This window comes from Jatropha curcas, chromosome 5, assembly GCF_041381405.1.
Source record: "Jatropha curcas cultivar XTBG-Jc1 chromosome 5, XTBG_Jcur_1.0, whole genome shotgun sequence".
In the NCBI taxonomy this organism is placed as follows: Eukaryota; Viridiplantae; Streptophyta; class Magnoliopsida; order Malpighiales; family Euphorbiaceae; genus Jatropha; species Jatropha curcas.
The window spans coordinates 14,350,912-14,374,137 of NC_143155.1; the positions used below are offsets into that span (position 1 = coordinate 14,350,912).

The window sequence follows — 23,226 nt, forward strand, 5'->3', positions numbered from 1 at the left end:
AGACCAGAAGCTGGAAGAAGGTTGTTTGGTCCTGAAGGAGATTAGACAGCCAATCATAGACCCATGTGGGAAGTTCCGTCCTCATTGGGCTGGACCCTATGTGTTGAAGAAAGTATTGTCCGGCGGAGCCGTCATCTTGACTGATTTAGATGGTTTGGAATTCACGAATCCATGTAATTTAGATCAGATATTTTGTGTAATAAGCATTGCATAATGTAAAATGAACTACATTAGACCTGATTCTCTTAAAAAAAAAAAAAGAAATTATGTATCGGAGATATGTAGGCAACCCTCATTGGGTACGGTCTAAACATTAATGAAAATCATTCCATAATTCTTTCTTCCTTGCCAACAATAAAAAAAAAGTTATATAAAAATAAAATAAAAAAAAAGAAGAGAAAAACCCGCTAAGTCGAAAACCCGAAAAGGGCGGCTTAGGCAAAAATCGGGGCCCGCTAAGTTGAAAACCCGAAAAGGGCGGCTTAGGCAAAAATGGGTAGCTCACTAAGTTGAAAACCCGAGAGGGCGGCTTAGGCAAAAATCAGAGCTTGAATAAATGAAATTGGAAAATGCTTGGAAAGCTTAAAAGACAAATGGCGTGCCCAATTAAAAGCAATAAAGTCAAACAGTTCAAAGTTCAGCAGAAAACCGAAGAAACCAAGAAAAATAAATAATGAAGTCGAAGTCCAAAAGGACATACATCCAAAAATCTAAAGCCAAAATTCCAAATAACACCCAAAAATCCAAAGCCAAAGTCCCCAACAAAAAGTCAAAAGAGCTAAAACAAAGCCAAAACACCAAGAGTCCAAAAGCCTATCAGAGTCTAGGTACCCCGTCGCCTCCGTGGGGCAATGTCCTCCGAGTCATCCCCAGTTGCTGAACTCCCTCCAACCTCGCCTGTTCGAGGAGCCAACATGATCTCCTCATCAGTCCTAATCCCATCGCCAGCGTCAGCCTGAGTCCAACCCTCGAGTGCACTCAGCAATGCGTTCCTCCTTGGCTTTTCAACTGGCCAGACAACGGTCATGAACCAGGCCCGATACTCAGGAGAAGTCTGAACACCAGCAGGATTAGGTAAAGGCCTAACCATCTGATGGTCTCTAACCCAAGCTCTAAGGACAGCACGGGTAACTCCCGGAGTGATGGTTGAATCAGATAACGAGTCATCCATGATCGGTACAGTCTGATCTATTCCCATCTGCCTCATAACGCGTGAAGCACAGTACCAAGTACAATGGGTAAGGCCTAGAAGGTAAACCTGAGTGTGGCGAGAGCTAACCTAGATAAAGCGGGTAATGCCATACCAAGGTACGAACCATAGCACTTCATTTGGACCCAATTCAATTAGCCATGAGGTCCATGCATCAGCGGACGGATGTGTGATCAAGATCCTCCGCATGCGATACTGGACAGGGTTATAAGGCAGTAAAGTAGGAACAACAACCACTTGGAGGTGATCCTTTAACCAAACCTGAGTAATGGATCCTTTCTGTTACAAAGAGATAGACCAAAAGAAGAAAAAATAAGGACAAGAGGAAAGAAAAGGGGAAATACCTGGAGAATAATAGGGGAAACCGTCCAATCCTCGAAGCCTAAAGCAGCTCTGTCGAGGCTCCTGATAGTTTCTGCCAGCACAATGCCACCTATGCAACCCATATCCTCCATCTGCCGAACAATGGGACAAAGTCGCAAATCCCCAAAGCCTGGATCCTTGTTAAACAAGAACCCAGCCAATAAGCAAAAAACCAAGGCCCGCATTCTTAGTCTCATCCGGTCTGGGTCATCTGAACAGACCCCCGAGAACTCATCAATCAGGGGCAGCAGAACTGCTTTCTGATCACCAACGATCATAGCTCTAGCTTGAGATCGGCTGAACTGAAACAGACTTTCAAACGATCGAACATACCCGATCTTGACTTCATGCCTGACCAAAGGGGCATTGGGGTCACACCCTATGATAGCACAGAATTCCTCGAAAAGAGGACACATCTCCTCCATCATGGCTCCAAACCGAAAAACATGGGCCTCAAGGTCCCAAAATCTGATGCAGGCCCATAAAAAGTTCCAGTCGATTACCACCCCCCTGAGGGTAACGATAGGAGAGAGACCGTACCTCCCCAGGTTGATCTTTTCAACTTTGGAGAGACTCCTAAACCAGCTGTGTATGCTGTCAGAAAAAAAGGGATCCATTCTTTGAAATTGAGAAGAGGAAGAGAGAAAAGAAAGGATGAATGAAAAACTAAACAAAAAACTGGTTTTTTATAGGCAAATGCGCCGAATGACGGCGGCAGCAGCCGCCGAATTACCACCGAACGAGGGCGGCAGCAGCCGCTAACGGTGGGGGCCACACACAAAAAAAAAAAAAAGAGGTAGGGGAGGTAGATAAAGGAACAAGCAAACAATAAAGTACAATGAAACCCCATTTTCATTTCAAACATGCATACATATTTTCAGTACTAACTACATTGCAAGTACAAATGACATTCAGTACAGAAGAACAGGCAGAATTCGGCACAGAACTACAAAAGTTTAGTACAGTAATAAAAAAAAAGAGAGAAAATCCAGCAACCATGGCTTCAGCGACGGGGCCTCCTACTCCTCTGATCATCATAGGCCATCTGAGTCCAGGCCGTAGTCAGTTCTTGTTGCATCCCGAGAACCAATTCCATCATCTGATTGACCAATCCATCAGGAACCTGAAAACCATACAAAAGAAAAATGTAAGTAACATCAAATCTCTTACGAATCCTTTTTGTGAGAGATATGTAAGATTTTACCTCATTAATGTCCTCAGAAGGAAGAGTCGCGCGATCTATATTCTCTAGGGAAACCTCTCGAAAAGAAGGAGGACTATCAGGAACATAGTAAGGAATACTGTAGGGAAGACGTAGATTGGCCAGGTCTGGATGAAGCGGCCTGGTAGTCTCCAAAATAGCCCGGGGAGCCCTAGAAGGACCGGTCGATCGGCCAGGGCCAGCCGATCGGCTAGGGCCGGCCTGCGAGGGTCCCTCAACCGGAGTAGAAAAAGTCGGATCGGTCATGGGCCTCCTCTTTGGAGTCCTAGTCGAGGGACCCGAAGCCCGAGAAGAACGGGTGCCAAGTGGCTGAGAAGGTGTCAATCTCTGAAAACTATCAAGCCGGGATCCGATGGGTTACATCAGGAAAGCTCTACAAAATTCATCATAATCTCCCTCCAGGGTGAACTCCACATGCGGAATGCCCTCAGTATGAACGTCGGTCAGCATCATCTGCTTGCCCACTCGCATGTCTTCAGGAGGGGAATAAGGAATAGAGCGGCAGCCTCTTATTTGAACGTTTACTCTCTCACCTAAGTAATATCGCCTCAAGATGGGGTGCGACAAGACCACCCTCCGCTGGGACAAGGCATCCGACTGCTGGAATTGGGGGTCAATTTGAATCCAGCTCTGCAGGCGGGTCATCATTGCCCTTGTCTCCACCTGTAAGAAAACGCAAATATGTTAATAAATCCTTTTTATTCAACATATTCGAGAATTATTAAACACATACCTGCTCCAGACTACAGGTATCAAAAAAGGCTCTCAGATCCTTTAACGACTTCTTGTGCCGAACAGTATGAAGGTTTGACCGATACCATCTCCAAGCCAAAGGTACCAGCCCCAATCCAAGATCAACATGAACCTGCTCTGGGCGAGTGAAAGGAAAGTACTCATATGCCCAAGTCTATGAAAGGGAAGAAACAAAAATCAAGGGAAAAAGGAATAAAAATAAAAAAATAAAAAAATAATAATAAAAAAAAAAAGAAGAGAAAGGAAGAACATCCTTACCTCCCAGAAGTAGTAAGTCCCGCTGAGTTTACAGTGGCTTCGACTCAGATCACACATGTCATCATACATACGACTCAGGATAGCACCGGCCCAGTCGTACTCCTTGAGGTGGGCCAGGTTTTCTAAACTCTTCAAGATAGAAGGATTAAACTTCTCCTTCCTGTTGGACCAGAAAGTCGAGGCAAATAGCAGCAACAAAGTGAACCTAGCTGTCTGAGTAGCCGTCAGCTCTCCTCGCCTGTATCTAGCATAAGTGTTAGGAGCCTGGAGGTATAGCCAGCGTCTGGAAATGCTCAAAGCCGGGGTAGCAGAGTTTGGCCCGACAACCCGAGGTAGGTCAATCCCGATCAGCTCCACCATCCGGTCCGGGGAAATCTCTGTCCTCCAGTCGTCGAATAATTCGATCGGCCGAGTGCCAAACGGGATCCCGGAGATCACTGAAAATCTACCGGAGTCATTGTCAACTCGCCCCAAGAAAAATGGAAAGTGTTAGTGGTGTCCCACCATCTCTCGGCCAAAGTGCACAGTAACTCCTTGTGACTGATCCGGCCCATATCCTGGTGCCTCAGGTGGTCTAAATGGGACGGACTGATAATCGCCCCAATGGGGTGGCTAGGATCAAGTACCTCGAGCGGGATTTCGGACATAGAAGTCTCACCTACATCCACTTTGACAAAAGGGTCCTGAAAAGGGAAAGCAATCTAAGAGTTGTTCTTCGGTTCTTTACTAAGGACAATATCTTAGTTTCATCACAAAAAAAAAAAAAAAAAACCAAACCGGCCACGGAGGCCCACAAACATCACAATTCGGCCACTAAGGCCCGAAAGTTCACAATCCGGCCGCGGAGGCCCAAAAAATCACGATCCAGCCTTGGAGGTCCGAAATTTCACTACTTGGCCATGGAGGCCCAAAGGACCATAATTCAGCCACAGAGGCCCAAAAAAAAAAAAAAAAAAAAAAGAAATTCCTAGTGCGGTCTAAGGCCCGAAAAGGTAATGATAATAATACATTTGCAAACAAATAGGAGCGAAGAGTGGCTTACCTGGGCAAAGATGCCGGTTACGGAGGCGTGAGTATCGGCGTCCAAGGTAAGATTGACTTCCTCGACAGAAATCTCTATAGATCCCAGAGAATCCTCATCACTGAAATCCGAAGAAGCCATAGAGAGAGTTTTGAAGCCTTGAAAGTTGAGAGAACTTGAAGGAAGTTCCTTGATCTAAAGAGTTGAGAATGAATGAAAATGAGAATTTCAAGCTATTTATAAGCAAATGGCTGAGGCGCGGGTCTTTAAGACGCGTCCGATTTTCGCCTCCAAAATTTGTGTTTCAGACAACCACCGACTCCCATAAATCATTTTTATGGTCGCCGGCGGGGGGCAACTGTGAATACTCAAATTTTGAGGCTCGAAAAGCATGTTTTTTCGGACTGCAAACTGTCCGACCGGACCGAAGGCCATTTTGGAAGTTCACCGAAAGTATGCCAATATGGTACTTAAAACGTCCGGAATGTCGCGAGGATCGCGAAACAGGTCCCAGAATATTTTTCTGAGGTCCGGAACTCCCGAAAATGCCTCCGGAGTGAAAGACCCGAGGGTCGCCGCCGGCCACGGCAGCTCCTGCCGCCGGCCAGGGCAGTACCTGCCGCCCTAGGCTCGTTTTGGCCTATAAATTGGCCTCTCCCCCTTCATTTTTGACTTGCTCAGTCTGTGTTGACGGACACTCCTTCTCCCTCACGCTTTTGCGATTCTTTTATCGCTTTTATGCATTTTTAATTCAATTTTTATGTTTATGTTATGTTATTTGGCCATTAAAAATTAAACAAATTCAAACTAATTAATATTTCCTACGCGAGGAGCTAAATCTGGAATTAAGAAGCGGTCGTCGATTAAATCAGGTATGTAAACAAAACTCTGCCTATTTATTTATTTTTTTTTTCTCCAAATAAAACATTTTATTTATATCTCAAGTAAGGAGAGCCAGAACAATCAGATATAATGAGACTTCTAATAGTTCGTGGCAGAGAATCAAAAGAGAAAAAGCTTAACGAGGTATGAGTAATTCTGCTCTGAATTGCAATAGAGTGAGCTACTTGATTGCCCTCCCTGTATATATGTGTGATGTAAGAATTTGAGGATAAAAGGAAAGACCGAATAGATTGAATCTTCTGGTCAGACAAACTATTGTGTGTTTGCTGTAACTTTTGAATTAGATGCAAGGAATCTACTTCTATTTGGAAAGGTATCGGAATTCTTTGAGTACACCACTTGATACTTTCATGTAGAGCATGAAGCTCAGCCTGAAAAGGAGAAACTGCTGAGAAGAGAAAGGAGTGGCCAGCCACAAAATTCCCATGTGAATTCCGAATGACAGCGCCTCTAGAAGAAGAAAAAACGGAAAAGGAAGCATTCACGTTAATTTTATAAACAGTTGCAGTCGGCTTTCTCCAGTAAACCAAAGAGAGTTTACGCTGATTCCTCTAACCAAAACTAGCAGGAAGCAGATCGGTTAGAGCATTGGCAGGTTTTCTAGTGAACTTGCGATGCGAAACAGCAACTCCCCAGTCAAAAATAAACTTACTAATCTGTTGCTGAAGTAAATGAATTCCTGCATCACCTTCACCCCAGCTGAAATTACAGTATAATTTCCATATATGCCACATAATTACTAGAGGAACTAGACGACGAAGGATGCTTACAGAACTTTGTGGCCGAGAAACTAAATACCATGTTATCAGCTCTTGACGCAATGTACTACAAGTAGAATTGCCGCCAGAAAGCAAATATTGTCTATAGAAATTCCATACCCATAGAACCTTAGGACAATGAAGAAACAGATGATCAATGGTGATTGATGAGCAGGAACATAGAGGACAGCAATAAGGCCCATTAATCCCTAACACATTCAAACTATGAGGAAGAGGAAGAGCATTTAGGAGCAACCTCCAAGTAAAGGCCGAGAGTTTTTTAGGAATAGAAGAGTCCCACATCAAGCTAAATAACAATGTGTTGCTTTTATGTACTCGAACATGCTCATAAATAACGGCAAAAGAAGGTGACACAACCTCTGCAGAATTATTTAATTCCGAAGCCACTTCATGAACACGACAAATGCGTTTCCAAGAGCAAGAATCAGTCGCTTGAAAAGACATAAAACCTTTACGGTGATACCTCTGAAACATGTAGGTTGACCATATCGAATCGCGCTGCATATAAGAGAACCAAAGCTTGACTGAGTATGCTTGTTGAATGGAAGAAAGGGATCGCAGACCCAAACCGCCCTCAGCAGTAGGGAAACAAATTTTCTGGAATTTAACCCAATGATGCTTATTAGTTGCATCTGTTTTACCCCATAAAAAATCTGCCATTTGAGTCTCTAAAATACCAAAAACGCGAGCTGGAAGCTTCATAGCACCCATAATATGTATGGGAATTGAACTCAAAACATGCTTAATTAAGACCAATCTACCACCCATCGACAAAAAAGTCTTAGACCATCCCATAAGCTTAGCAGCGATCTTTTTAATCAACTCATTACAATAGGAAGTACGATTAATACCTTGGTAAATCGGGGCACCTAGATATGTGAAAGGGAGGCATTTCTTTTTAATTGAAAGAGATGCTTCAATAGTTGAGACGGTCACGGGACCCAGTTTTTTTGAACAATAGAAAGAGCATTTTTCAAAGTTAATCATCTGGCCCGAAACATCTTGATAGTAAAGAAGAAACTTTTTGAAATTTGTGGTACTACGCTTATCCCCCCTAATGAAGATCAAAAGATCATCTGCAAAGCTTAAATGAGTAACAGGGGAACAATTGCGAGCAAGCTTATAAGGTTGAATTTTTCCAGAAGAGACAAGATGTATCAAACCGCGAGAGAAACATTCAGAAACAAGAATAAATAAGTAAGGAGAAAGAGGATCCCCTTGCTTGACCCCTCTAGATGGTGTGAAGAAACCATAATTGATACCATTAACACAAACTGACAGTCTGGTGGCCGAAAGGTTAGCTATGATCAATCGAACAATAGGTTGAGAGAAGCCAAAGCGAAACAAGACTGCCTCTAAGAAGGACCATGAGACACGATCAAAGGCTTTAGCCATGTCAAGCTTGATGGCAATATTGTTTCCTCTTGCTTTCCTGCCAATTTCTTGAATCATCTCATTAGCCAAGAGGATCTGGGAGTGAATTGATCTACCTTTCATGAAACCAGCCTATTCCGGAGATATTAATAGATCCAAAAGAGGAGCAATCCTGTTTGCCAAAATTCTAGTACACACTTTACTAATAAAGTTAGTAAGACAAATAGGACGAAATTGGTCGAAAACTGATGGATTCTCAACTTTAGGAATGAGAATAATCTGAGTGCAACTGAAAGATTGAGGTATCGGAAGGCCCAGAAAAAATTCCTTGACAGCCCTACAAACATCCCACTGAATAATAGACCAACAGTCTCTATAGAATCTCCCATCGAAACCATCTGGACCAGGAGCACTAGAAGGATCAAGTTGCCAAACCGCGTTTTTAATATCAGAATCAGTAGGAATGGCTCCCAAAGCCAAATTATGTTCCGTCGTAATTAATGAAGGAAGATACTTAAGCATTTGGCTACAGTCTTGCTGGATGACTTCATCCTGAAAGAGACTGGAAAAATGCTTGACCGCCTCCTCACCTATGTCTTCCTGCAACGAAAGCCAAACACCATCAGAGTTTTTAATTGATGAGATACGTTGAAATTTCCTTGAAAGCTTGACATAATTATGAAAGAATTTAGTATTTGAGTCCCCATCTTCTAGCCATTTAACATGAGATTTTTGTTTCCAGTATATTTCCTCAAGCTGAAGTTTATAGAGAAGGAGAGCTTGTTTTTCCTGCCATGTCTTCCTATTATTCAGACAAGGATCTGCAACATAATCTCTTTCAGCTGTCTCAGCCGCTACTTCAGCATCCTTGATAGCAGAAAAAATGTCCCCAAAAATGGTCTTGTTCCATTGTCTAATCGCATTTTTGAGAGTCTTAAGTTTAAGATGAAAACCCTTCATCCCCCCTCCAGAAAAAGAGGAGTTCCACTGCTCCCGAATCATGGGAAGAAAAGAAGGATTACTGAGCCACATATGTTGAAATTTAAAAGGCTTAGGAGCGTTGAATAAGCTCTTATTACAGTTCAACAAAAGAGGGGAATGATCCGAAGAGGTTTTACCAAGATGCTTGATCTGAATCTCATCAAAGAAATCAAGGAATAATTGATTTGCCATAAAGCGATCAAGACGCTTCCACACGCGTCCAGAACTGCGCACACCAGTCCAGGTAAAAGGATTGCCTAAAAATGGTAAATCAACAAGACCACACGAATTAGAACAATTAGAGAAGTCTCGCATACTGAGCAGATGTGGTGAAGATCCACCCTTATACTCAGAAATCAACTTAATAGTGTTGAAATCACCACCAACGATCCACGGTCCTTGAATTAAACCTGTCATACTCTCCAGCTTCTCCCACAAGGATAGTCTAGAAACCCGAGAATGAAGACCATACACAGCAGAGATTGTAAAAAGAAAATCAGGGGATCTCATTTTTGCAGAAACTGAAACAAGCTGTATATCATCTTGGAAATTTTCAAGAGCAAAGTGAACATCATTCCATAATAACCAAATTTTGTTATTTAAGCTAGTGTAAAAGTTGTTGAAACCCAAATGAGAAATAAACAAAGAACAATTGCAAGAAGCAACCATAGGTTCTATAATAATAAGCAATTTAATGTTATGCTCCGCACAGAGTTTTTGAAGATGAGTGATAGAGGATTTAATACCTCTAAGGTTCCAGCATAATATATTCATTGAATAAGGTTAGATGCAAAAGCAACTGTTTTCTTGGAACGACGCGTGACCATAGGCTCAATTGGTTTGGGAGTTTTCTGCCTGTTAAATTTCTTTTTCGTTACAGCTACAAAGCCATCATTCAATTCACAAGCTGCATTCAATTTATTCCCAATAGAGATACCAATAGCTCTCAAATCATCTATGGAGCCGACATCCATATCCATATCAGCATCCCCTTCAGATTTATGCCCAACAGAATCATAATCGCTGACCGAGTGTTCAGGACCAGCATCAGAAAGACCACCAAAAGTCACACAAGTGTTATCCCTTACCACATCCAGGCCAGAAGTCCCGCCTTCGTTATTAATAGGGTCTAGAACACTAATATCAGCATGACGATCTGAAATGGCACAAGCTGGTTCACAACCTGATACAGATGGCAAAATTACATCATCTGCATCATGTAAAGTAGCTTTGTCAGAGGGAATAGAAGTACTCGCGGAAGGCATCTGAGATGAGGGGGGAAAAGCTGTCTTCTTTACAACCCAAGCTTTAGGAGGAGCAACATTTTGTGTCTGATTCTGGGAATCTTGTTTAGATTGGGCAGGTTTTGTGGCAACAGCTTTTGGCAAAGCATCATATACATGATTTTGATCATTTTTCCTTTTGCAAGAATGGGTGGAATGACCAATCCTCTCACAAGAGCTACAATATTGAGGAAGACCTTCATATACAACAGATTGAAAGAAACCATGTTTTCCATTATTAATCCAAACTTTGTCAGGTAGTTCCTTTGTCAGGTCAACTTCTATACAAATTCGAGCTACCGAGGGTCTGATACGAGAAGATGTGGCAGCATCAATCTTAAGAGGAGTACCAATCAGATTGGCAATAAGAAATAAAGCCTCCTTATCGAATAAATGAATAGGAAGACCTTCTAGAGAAATCCAAATTGGAACTATGGGACTATCAATATGCGGTCTGAAGTCCGGAGACCATTTTGAGACTACCATAGCAAAGCCATTGAAATACCAGATCTGACGAAGCCAGCAGCGGAGAAAGTCAGTTTCTAAATCAAAATTGATCAAAACATTCTTGGCATCAATCAATCCAATTGAGAAAGGGCCCTTGAAGCCCATAGCATCAAAACTTTTCTTAAGAAAAGGCATGTTAGGTCGACCAGAATTAAAGGTGCCAATAAGTGCAAATCTAAATGGAGAAGTCAATTGAGTAACATCCTCAACAGAGAAATCAATGGAGGGAAAACCCTTAAATTTGCCAATACTAATGTTTGATAATCTCCTGTTATCCTGAATAGACGCAAAGGAACGAGAATCATCCAAAGAAGAGGGGGTAGTTTTGTTACCAGAAAGGGCAGCAGCATATGAGCGGCCGGCAGGTGCAGAGGAGCGAGAATCGTCTATTGAAGAGGGATTGCAACCAGAAAAAGCAGCAGCATTGGAGCGGCCGGCAGGCTCAGGTTGAGCCGCCGCCACAAGAGGGGATACCAACGCCGTCGTACTGTGTCTCTATAGGACCGATTTCAACATTTTACATTTGATTTTATCTATATTTCAGATTGACCCATCAAAATACAAAAGCATCTCATCTGGATTTGGGGTCTTGCTCAAGGAGCAAGGAGTTAGAGGTTTATTAAGGGGATGGGCTCCTACACTGCTTAAACTCTGCCTATTTAATTTCAGCACTTCATGCATATTTCTCTTCTACTCCTAACAATTCTATAATTGCATAAATGCATTCATGTTATTATTTTAGCAAATAAACTGCTTTGATAAAAAAAAAAAAAAACATGATTAAGCTTAACGCCCGATTAATTAATAATCGTGGCAGTTAAGCTTAAATCCGACAATATTGGCCGAAGAGTCTAGTTAATTAATAACTACGGTTCAATTGCCTTATTTCGAATAAATATGGTTTAAAGTCCAATTGATCAATAATTGTGGCTAAAAGCCTAAATCAACACTTTTCGGCCAAAGGCTTTAAAAATCAACCATTTTGGCGATAATCACCTAAATCTCACCCTTTGGCAAACAAATCGCCTAAATCGACATATTTTGGCCAAAGGCCTTAAAATCAATCTTTTGAGCGACAAATCGCTTAAATGAACCATTTTGGCACAAATGCCTTAAAATCAACAATTTTGGCGACAAATCGCTTAAATGAACCATTTTGGCACAAATGCCTTAAAATCAACAATTTTGGCGACAAATCGCTTAAACGAACCATTTTGGCACAAATGCCTTAAAATCAACCATTTTGGCAACAATCGCCCAATCGCATCATTTTGGCAAAATTAATTGCCTAAATCAACACATTTTGGCGAAAAGCCTTAAAATCATTCGTTTTGGCTACAAATCGCCCGACAACCGTTTTTGGCACAAATGCCTTAAAACCAACACATTTTGGCGACGAACGCCTAATCGAATCAATCGATCCTTTTGGCAAAATGCCTAAACAAACATGCACAAAGCATACACACACTCATGCATTAAGCATACCCCTTCAAAGAAGGCCTATCGAACTACGTTGACTTTGATCTTCCGTTCAAACGGAAGTACGTAGGCACGTTCGGGATTTCACCCTGGGCGGCAAGTCAAAATCACATAAACATTTTTCATTGGTCCCAATTACATCATCTTTCACCCTGCAAAGCATTCATCTTTGGTTAGTTCATCAGCATGACATAGTCTCGGGATCCACTTCGGGTTCGTAGACCATGCCTTAAACATTTGGGATAATTAATCTAGTAACTAGGTTAATTAAAATTGGAGTCACTTAGGGTTTTTTCCTAGTTTACCCTAAAACAATTAAACAAGGTGGCGACTCATACATTCACGTGCATTTCTGCCTTAGTCACATGCATTCATATGCATATGATATTCGGGGTAGGGGTTCACACGACTGGACCTAAAATTCGGCATGAATAACATAGCAATAATTTACCTTATACTTAAACATTTCCAGCATTATCTGTTGTGACCGTTCCTTTTGGATTTTACAGTCGGCCATCTTCTCTCGAGTCCCTAACTTTTGCCTTGGAATGAAAGGATTTCCAAGAGGGATCTTATTTTGATTAATTACAATTTTTTTTGCACTCTCACGCTTACTTTCAGATAATGCGAGAAATGTGAAAATTCAAAGGAATTGCGACCTCCTTATAACTCCTTTTTCTTTTTGGGTATTAATTCACCATAAACGATTGCATTATGTTATTCAAAACAAATTAGAGGTCCACTCTCAAAATCAAGGGTCAAACGTCCGTACCGAAAATTAGCTCTTATTAATGCATGGCTGAAACGAAAAATATCACGTGATGCATGAACGTCACAGCATATGAACAGTTTATAACACGCAGGGGAACGGGAGTTGGGAAATGCATGCCTTCCAACCTTATCTATCCCACACACGAGTTCTGTTGGTAGAAATTCCGACATCTATTTCCTAGGATTTGGTCTAATCTCGACAACCAGCAGGGGGTATTGAGATTGGCGAAACAAACTCTCGGAATGAATGCGACAGAACAACAGCAAACAGGCTCAGGTTTTCCTTATTGGGAAGTGACTAAGGCTTTCAACTACATGCATGGGCTTTGGTCCATTGGGCTTACAAAGTTCGGGTTCCACAAACAGGATTCGGGCTTTCACGTGGGCCTACTCCTTTTGACTCACCTTTTAAGGTACTAGGCTTGCGGTTGGTAAAATTGCTAATTCTCGGGTGGATGTGCCTAAAACGCAAGGTTTAGGCTGGATCCACCTTCGAAGTTAACAATGATACCGAGGGATAATTAGGGTAGAAAGTGATGAGAAAAGAGAAATGCAGTATGAATGCTAGAACTTAGAAAAGGAAAGCAAATAAACAAACAAGGACGATTAAAGAATTTTCCATGGCTTTCTAACCAATTTTATTTCCAATTTTTAGAAAATGTAGGTTTAGAGTTAATTCCTAATTGCAACAACCTAGTTATTAAAAATAACCAGGGATTAGTGGATGCTTCCCAAGTGAAGTCGCCAATCTGTTTTCGCACCGCCCCGAGCGACACGAAAAGCTGCCACTTTTTTGTTTTTGATGGGAAATGATCTTATTTATGAACAGTGGTGACAAAACACTTTATTGGACACAATGCCGATAAATCGGTTTTATAAAATATTTTTGAGTCGCCACCCATTATTTCGGCAATGAGACCGTTTCTAATTTTATTTTATAAAAATGACTCCATTTTAAACCTAATTTTATTAAAGGCCAAATTATTTAGAAAACTGGTCAGGTGCTCCAATGCAATTCTGGGTAAGGGAATTGGGTACGTCGGCTCGTTGGAAGCCAACGCCCGAAAAAACTGGCCTCTTTTAACCTTACGATTTCTAATTTATTTTAGTTAGAAAAGCCAAATTATTTATTTACTTAAACCCAACCCGAATGAATCGAACCGAATTCTTATATGGAAAATTAATTAATCGTCCCAATCAAAATCAATCATTGCATCCATAATCATCCAAATCATCCAAACCAAAGCAGTTAAATCAAAATAAATAAAAGACCCGCTCTTGCCTTATGGTTAAAGGCGGGCCACAAACCGAACCTAAAAATACATTCTACCCAATTCAAAATTTAAACCCAGAAACCAAAAACCCAAAATCATGCACAATTATTATTTAATATCTAAAATCACATTTTATTTTTAATTTAATCCTAAACATGCAAATTATTAATGAATCAACAAATTTAATTTTCTTTTTCCTCTAAACTGAAATCATAAAATTCATACAAACAAATACATAAAATCACATTTTAGTATTCTAAGCTTAATTAAATTGTGATCTGTTCATAATTGGTCATTTTCGGATTTATTGGAAAAATAAATTCTGGAAGCTTAGAACAGTTGCGTGACGCAACTGTTCCTGGGTATGAACAGTTGCGTGATGTAGCTATTCTTGTATGAACAGCTGTGTGACGCGGCTGTTCTGGCCCAAGCTCATTTTGAAACGATTTATTTAGATCATTTTTTTTATTTAAATGTGATTTAAAAACTTGTAAAATGGCCAAATATGAACATAACACAATTTAATGAAGCTTAAATTACTAAAACCGCAAAAATAAGTAAAAAAATACAAAGAATGGTAAAGAGATTACCTAATCCTCAGATTGAGGATTGTAAACGGATTGAATGTCTTAACAGGTGATAGTTAAGATCTCCAGAAGCTTTGTTTCCAAGGATTCAAATTCGTTTTCTTTTGTCTTTTGATTTTTTTCTCTCTTTTTATGATTTAATTCACCTAGAATTGATATCTAATGGCAATTTTCCTTCAAATCAACTCACAAGAGTTTCTGGAGGAGAATGTGGCCGCCGAGTGTATTTTTTAGGGTTTCAAAATCGTCTCCCCCCCCCCCCGTTGTCTCAAACATGAGAAAAAAATCTATTTATAGAGGTAGGTCAGGACACAGCTGCGTGACGCAGCTCATTTTCATAGCTGCGTGACGCGACTGGCAGTTGGGTGATGTGACTGATAGTTGGGTGATGCGACTGACCCAACCAGAAACTTAAAATTGGTTTCATTTAAATCCTTGGATTAAAAGACTTCTATGTAGCATTAACCCATTCATTTCACATCCTCATATCATCATTGGATCAGGCGGGGGTATAAAAACACGCATCAACAGATAGACGCATGATTTCTAAGTGGTTCACTATCTAGAATGGTTGGCGAACATAGTCCCAGTTCTTAAGAAAGATGGAAAGGTCAAAATGTGTGTGGACTACAGGGATCTAAACAAAGCATCACCAAAGAATGATTTTCCTCTCCCTCATATTGATATCTTAATTGACGGTGTAGCAATGATGGCGTGTGTGTGGCTGTAAGGTTGCGAACGTATGAACAGTATACCTTGTAGGGTGGATAGCTCTCACGTCCTTGGTATCAGAGCCTAAAGCCTGAAACCCACTTAGCTATAGTAACTATTGGAAGAAGGAGAACCCACACTAATATGGAAACCATCACCAATAACCCTATTGTGCAAACTTCTTCTTTGCAACTCCCTCCTACATGTAAACAGTATCTTACAGATAAAATAGATAACCTTGTAGAAATCTCCCATATCCCTGACTCTACTCAGATTCAAAACTCCCTCGTTCCTATCCTCAATCCCTATGCTGTGTTTAAACGTAGTCCATCTCTGTCCCGTCAGCTCCATCAAATTATTAGCCATTCCTCTGTCAATATTAAGGAATATGTTCAATCTTGTTCCCTTTCTTAGTGTGTTTTGTCTTCTACAACTGCAGAACAGTATGTTACTTTAGAGATCCCTGACCACGTCATCTCAGAATGGAAAAAGCAAAAATACACTCACCTCCACTTTGGTGCTATCCGTCTTGTCCTTTCTTATCATGGCCGACAAGGACTCCCAGTTACTGCTCGTTTATCCTTACTGGATACTCGATATTATGTCGTAATTGGTACTATTGCTACTACTCTTAACGCTGGTAGCATAGTCCTCACTTTCTTTCCCAACTTCAATATGTCTCTTGAAGATCCACGTCTCAGTACCGCCCTAAAAGTCCAAGTGCAAATCATTGGTGCAGAACAGGATGCTGAAACTATTTCAGCCACTTTACACCATCAGATTGTCTACAGGCTCCAAGATCATGCCATCAACCTGCAGACACCTGGCATCTTACACAGTGATGCTTTGTTTATCTTTGTTGATGGAAGTCCTACTCCTACCATTGTCCAAACTCCTAGGCAACTACCTCATGAAGAGCTTGAGAAGCTCATTCCCTCTGCCTGGATTACCAATTATGAAAAGCTCGACCAACTTCCTCAACCTGTACAACAGCAAGACCCTATATTTGTCCGTCAACTGGATAAATCCGTCAGGATTTCATTTCTCCCACCCAGTTCGGAACCCAGACACTCCGTCTCTCTGATCTAGCCTGTCAAAAGTAAACCTTTGAAAGCTGCTCCGATCCATAGTTTTGCCAATACTGGTTAAGAGATCTATGCCGCTAAGAATGATGGTCACTTTCTCTGGGATACAGATTCCCCTATGTGTGACCTTGATTGTCCATGTATATATGAAGATGATGGTTGGCTCGAAGATGCCACATTTACCATCACCAAGATAGAATCTCAACCTCTCCGCCAAAAGACTCATTCCTGCCGGCCCAGATCACACAAACATCCCTTTGATGATGATGATGATGTTGTTGTTTCACCATGGATTGGAATTCCTAAAGACAAAAACAAACCCATGATCGAAGATGAATATCTCAAACATTGTTTTGAGATTCTCGCTGAAGAAGGACTCCTCAATTGTCCTCCACCTCCTACTTTCTACTCATGCTCCTTAGAAGCATATAAGACTCCATCTACTCTAGCAGCCCCACTAGCTTGTTGCATGATGCATCTTGAGGAGTTTCCCCCACTTGAAACAGTCCGTGATTCCATTGCAAGATTAACTGCCAGTCCTTATGTGAGACAAACTGTCGTCCACTCTACTGGCAACCTTGCTTCTTTATCTCCTTCTGAAAAGAGGTACTTAATTGGCAAACATCCAATGTCGTTGTTCAAAATAAGTATCTCACACAAATTGATGGCAAGTTAACTCAAGCCTTGAACAAGACTGATCATGTCCACTCTGCAGTTTCTTCATTTCGTCAGGAAGCTCAGTAAATGCACGCTACCCTTGTTGAAAAAAATCTCTAGACTTGATAAAGAGCTCAACTTTCTCATAGAGACAAATCCTTCTTCTCTCTTTTATGAGAAAGAAAAAGAAATTCGTCAGCTTCGTAAGCAAGTCGAACAGATTGAAAAAGATAAAATTCTTCATCCTCCTCCTCCTCTGCCTGCTCTTCCTTTCCCATATACAATTCCTCCACCTCTTTTTACCACCTCTTCAGCACCTACAAAAATGTCCCCCTCAATTTCTGATTTAATTCCCCGGCAGCCTCGCCGGCACCCATCCTCTTCCTCTTTGCCCTCTATTTCTTCTTCTCCTCCAAGGTCAATACCTCCGCCAGATACAAAAGAGAAAGGCCCTGCTTTTCCTCAATTTATGACAGCCCCTGCTTCTAATCATTCTAGTGACGTTGATGACACTCTGTCTACTATGTCCTTCTCCTCCTTTTCTTTGTAAATACCACATGTTCTTATGAATGAACCAAAAGTAGAACACCCTGAAGATCCATTTGATGATGCTCCAATAACTCTTCCTCATGACCAACCTAATCCTCCTTGCCCTACATCAGGCCCTTAGTTTAAATTTGATGATATCCCTCCAAGTCAATGGCGCAATAGAATTCTTGAATTCAATGCTTGGCTTAATACATAAATGACCAACCCTCATGCCGTCTTGAAAAAAGTTCTTGTTGAATTTACTTCTAGACTTACTGGCTCCCTTCGAGAATGGTTCTTTAGTGGTTTCTCTGAATATGACCAGAAAAAGTTTCTTGCTGAAGAAAGTGTTAGTGCTGCTCTTGCTCAAATCCATACACAGTTTCTTGGTAATTACAACTGATCTTTCAACAAAGAAAATAAGAATTCTTCGATCGCAAATGCTGCTCTCTCAAGTTTCGTGATTTAGAGAAACATTATCTCCGAATGAATCATCTTTATCATGAAATTGGTGGGTACAAGGATGATAATTTAAAATTCACCTTTGTTGCCTCTTTACCTGCCCTTATTCAGCCTGAAGTTCAACAAATGCTCCACAACACTCACCAAGAAATCAACCAAATCACACTCGGTGAAATTTGGCAATTTACTTTGACCTCTGTAGAATGCTTGTGTACTCAACAAGAACTCTTTCAGAGAATTGCCAAAGGAGATACTCTTTTATGAAAAGCCTGTCCTTGTCCGTTTCCAACCAAGTGCCATGACACCTCCTGTGAATGTCAACCTCACCACTCCAAAAATTCCAAACATTCTAAGAAGTCCACATTCTTTCATCGGAAAAAGCATCATTTCAAGAAAATGCGATGGTTCCATAAAAAGTCCAAGTCTCGTCAAAAGTCCTACAAATGTTATATCTGTGGTAAAAACGGGCATCATGCTCGCAATTGTCCTAAGAAGCCTCAACAGACTATTACTCTTCTTCACCAACTCAAAGTCTCTTATCCTGATTATGATTCAGATCATGACCTGGAATCACTTTTCTCTAAAGAAGACTCAGCTTCTCTAGCAACTCTGTTTGCTTTGCCTTATTCTGATTCTGATTCTGCATCCGATACAGAATCCGATGAAGGCTTCTCTCCCATTTGCACTATTGGCCCTCCTATCCCTCTTAAACAAGAGCCTCCTGATATTATATGCCCTGAATCTCTAGACTTCATCTCATGTCCATTATCCCTCTCCCTTCAAGTCCTGATGTGTTTGCTGATCTCTCTTTTGCTAAGATCTCTTACTGTTTTCTCCATCTTTCTTCACCCTCTAAAATACCTACACCTGTCTCTTCCCCCTCGCTCTCAGATTCCTTTCCCATCCTCTTTCCTTCCTTACCTTCACCTGAACCTGAAGAAGATCCTTCTTCCTCTCCTAATATCAGTTCTGCTCAGTTTACTCATCCTGTCCCTTTCATCTCAATGCATGTTCTTCTTGACAAGTATGAAAAACCTATTATTGTCACAGCCCTATTTGACACCGGGTCGCACTCGTTGACGCATAATTTTATGCCCCACCTGACCCAATGATGATATGAGGACAAGGAACAAGGCGTCACGATCAAGCAGAAGTGTTTGAACCAAAATTTGAACCAAACTGGCCCAAAGGAGCCTGACCCGCGTTAGGGCTGCGTCACGCAGCTAGCACCTGCGTGACGGCACTCTTAGTTGCGTCACGCAGCTCTAACAGGGCTGACACCTCTGGCGCGTGCGCGTGCAACGGCTTGCACTGTTTGTATGGATACGCGACAACGGTACGAAAAGTAAGTCGCATCACGCAGCATACGGGTGCGTCACGCATCATACGGGTGCGTCACGCAGCTTCTACCCGCGTGACGCGACTATCCTCTGTGGCCCTAGCCATATAAATACAACATTTTACAGCAAAAACGGGACTTTTTTTGGAACACTTTGCTCTCATTTCCTCTAAAAAGATAACTGTCTGAGATTAAATTTTTGATTAACGACTAGAGCTCTTTCTCAAGAACTCAACTGAGTATACTTGAGGAAGATCAAGTCATAGATATCTTAGGTTGAAAATAAAAAAAAAAAAGAATACAAAAAGATAAAAAGAGGAAAAGAGAGGAAAGAAAGAAAAGAAAAGAAAACGATTTATCTGGTGAAAGGACTTGGTGACTACACTTCTGGAATTGTGAAACGTCTCTAAGTTAATCTTAGCGCATGCAACCCTCAAATCTGAGGGCTAGGTAACTAATCTAAACTTTATCTTTCATTTCTAGCATTTTATCTCTTAAAAATCTCATTTTCATAGTGTTTAATTGATCTGCCATTGATAAAACGTAAGTTTGCCTATTGTTGAACCTTTCTGGGTTTGTTTTAATCACTTTTGACAAAAAGAAAACGTAAAAAAGAGTAGTTTGAAAGGTAGTTGCGGACCAGAGCAGTTGCGTCACACAGCTACTACCTGCGTGATGCGGCTGTTCATGTCCAAGATCCCTTGATCTGGACTGGACCACCTGCGTGACGCAGCTGTTTGTGTACCCAGTATGTATTTTGCCTCCATATTTGTATTTAACGTTATGTCTTGAATAAATAATCAATATGCCTGAGGATTTTAAATAAGTCACAAACAATTCCGTCACGTAACTAGGAGTTCCGTCACGCGACTGTTCTTCATAGAACACCCGTGTGACGCGACTGTTCCAAGTTCCAGAACAAATGGTAAAGTTCCGTCACGCGATTGTTCTTAATAGAACAGCTGCGTGACGCAACTGTTATAAGTCCCAGGATGAAAGATAAGAGCTGCGCCACGCGACTGTTCTTCATAGAACACCCGCGTGACGCAACTGTCTTCCAGTCCCAGTTTATTTTTTTTGTTATTTTGTCTTAATTTCATTTCATTAGATGGATTTTTAAGCTTAATCCGGAAAATAATCAATAATGGGCAAATTGAGTTTTAATCAACCCAAGTCAATTAATCTGTTGTGATTATGCTATTTTGAGATTTAATATTTGTCATTTCCTTTTTAACTATATTATTAAACTCGGTTTGTAGCCCGCCTTTAACCATAAGGCAAGAGCGGGTCTTTTAATTTTATTTGATATGTATGGTGGATGAATGGTGGGTGTGATATTTAATTTATGAATGGATGCGATGAATGATTTATTTGGGATGATTAAATAATTTTCCACATAGGAACTCGGTTCGATTTGTTCGGGTTGGGTTTAAATAATTGGCTTTTCTAAAATAAAATCAATTAGAAATCGTAGGTTAAAAAGAGGCCCGTTTTCCGGGCGTCGGTTTCCAACAGACCGACGTACCTAATTCCCTTACTTAGAATCGTACTTGGTACGCCTGACCAGTTTTTATAAATAATTCGGCCTTAAATAAAATTGGGTTTAAAATGGAGTCATTTAATAAAATTAAGAACGGTCCCATTGCCGAAAAAATGGGTGGCGACTCAAACAATTTATAAGACCGATTTATCGGCATCGTGTATCCAAAAAACGATTTTTATCACCTTTTTACTAAAACAATGTAACACAACAATAAAAAGACGTTTTTCGAGATCCTTCCGGGGTTCGGGATTTCGGCGAAAACAGTTTGGCGGCTTCACTGGGGAATTGCACCCATTAATCCCCGGTTATTTTTTTAAAAAAAAAAACAATTTAGTGGTTGCAATTAGGAATTGACTCTAAAAAGCCTACTCTTCTAAATAAAATTGATTAAAAAAGCCGACGGAAAATTATTAATCGTCCGTATATGTTTAATTGCTTTCCTTTTCCTTCTATAGGATTTTTGCATTCACTCGCATTTCTCTCTTCTCACCTCATTCTACCCATACTACCCTTCAGTACTGGTGTTAAGTTTGACGGTGGATCTAGTCTAAAGCTCGCGTTTTAGGTGCATCCATTCGAGAATTAACATTACTACCAACCGCAAGCCTAGTACCTCAAAAGGTGCGTCAAAAGGAGTAGGCCCAACAAAGCCCGAATCCTGTTTGCGGAACCCAGACTTTGTTAAGCCCAATAAGACCAAAGCCAATGCATATAGTTAAAAACCGTAGTTACTTCCCCTAAGGTGCACCCAATTCTGTTTGCTGTTGTTATGCCGCATTCATTTCCGAGAGTTAATATCGTCAATCTCAAAACCTCCTGTTGGTTGTCGAGATTAGACCAATTCCTAGGAAACAGATGTCGGAATTTTATACCAACGGAATCCGTGTGTGGGAGAAATAAGGTTAGAAGGCTTGCATTTTCCAACTCCCGTTCCCTTGTTTGATATAAACTGTTCATATGCTGTGACATTCATACACCATGTAACATTTCTTCCTTTTCAGCCATGCATTAATAAGAGCTAATGTTCGGTATGGACATTTGACCTCGATTTTGAGACTGGATTTCAAATTCGTTTTGAATAATATTATGCAATCACTTATTGTGAGTCGATACCCGAAAGAAAAGGGAGATATAAGGGGGTTGCGATTCCCTTGTATTTTTACATTTCTCGCATTATCTGAAAATAAGTGAGAGATTACAGAATTTTGTAACAAAATCCTGCTTAGGACCATATGTTCCAAGGCAAAAAGTAAGGATACAAATACACAATAAAAAATAATAAAACAATAAAATCCCGCTCAGAAATTCTTTCATTCCGAGGCAAAAGTTAGGGATTTGAGAGAAAATAGTTGATCGTAAATCCAAAAGGGACGCTCGACGACAGATAATGCCCGAAATGTTCAAGTACAAAATAAGTTATTGACATGTTATTCATATCAAATTTTTGGTCCAATCGTCGAAATCGAGATCTTATTTCCATGCTGGCTTTAGTACATTAGAAATGCATTTCTCATCCTATGTGCTTTCATTTTCGCATGCATACATGCAGGACCCTCTTTAACTCAGAAATTTTTTATCAGAATTGATCCTTCTCGGGAAACTGCTTCGAGAACTTGGAATCGACACCTTAGTCAGTGTCTAGTCAGAACATCCCCAATCCCTGAGTTTGTTCCAGTTAGTTCAGTGAGCTATTCAAGTGCATCAGATTCAGAACCCGACTCAAATTCAGCAGAAATGGCAGATGACATAGGGGGCGAACCCGGATTCAAGCATGCTCAGATAAGGACCATTGCCCAGATTGTGGCCGCTGCTCTTGCCCAAGATAGGGCCCAAAACCAAGCTACTCCCCCTTCTAGTAGCCAACCTGTGGTTGAAGAGAGGCAAGTGCCAGACCCTGTGTCAGATAATCAGACATCTGTGGGAAACACTACCCCTGTCGAGAATGATGTGCTCAAGCAACTTGCCGAGCTAAAGGAAAGATTTGACAAGATGGCTGCAGTGAAAGAAAAAGACCCAGTCACCAATTTTCACATAACCGAGTATGTGTTGCACCCAACCAGTTCTGCCTCATTTAAGACTTTCAAACATACCATATTTGAAGGAGATAATGATCCTCGTTCTCACTTGTCCGAATTC

The 23,226-nt window shown here is 40.9% G+C and overlaps 1 pseudogene; it reads left to right on the top strand.

Annotated features, from left to right (window-relative positions):
• The first annotated feature begins 15,620 nt into the window (after positions 1-15,620).
• Positions 15,621-17,768, top strand: LOC149496252 (uncharacterized; annotated as a pseudogene).
• Positions 17,769-23,226: the final 5,458 nt, after the last annotated feature.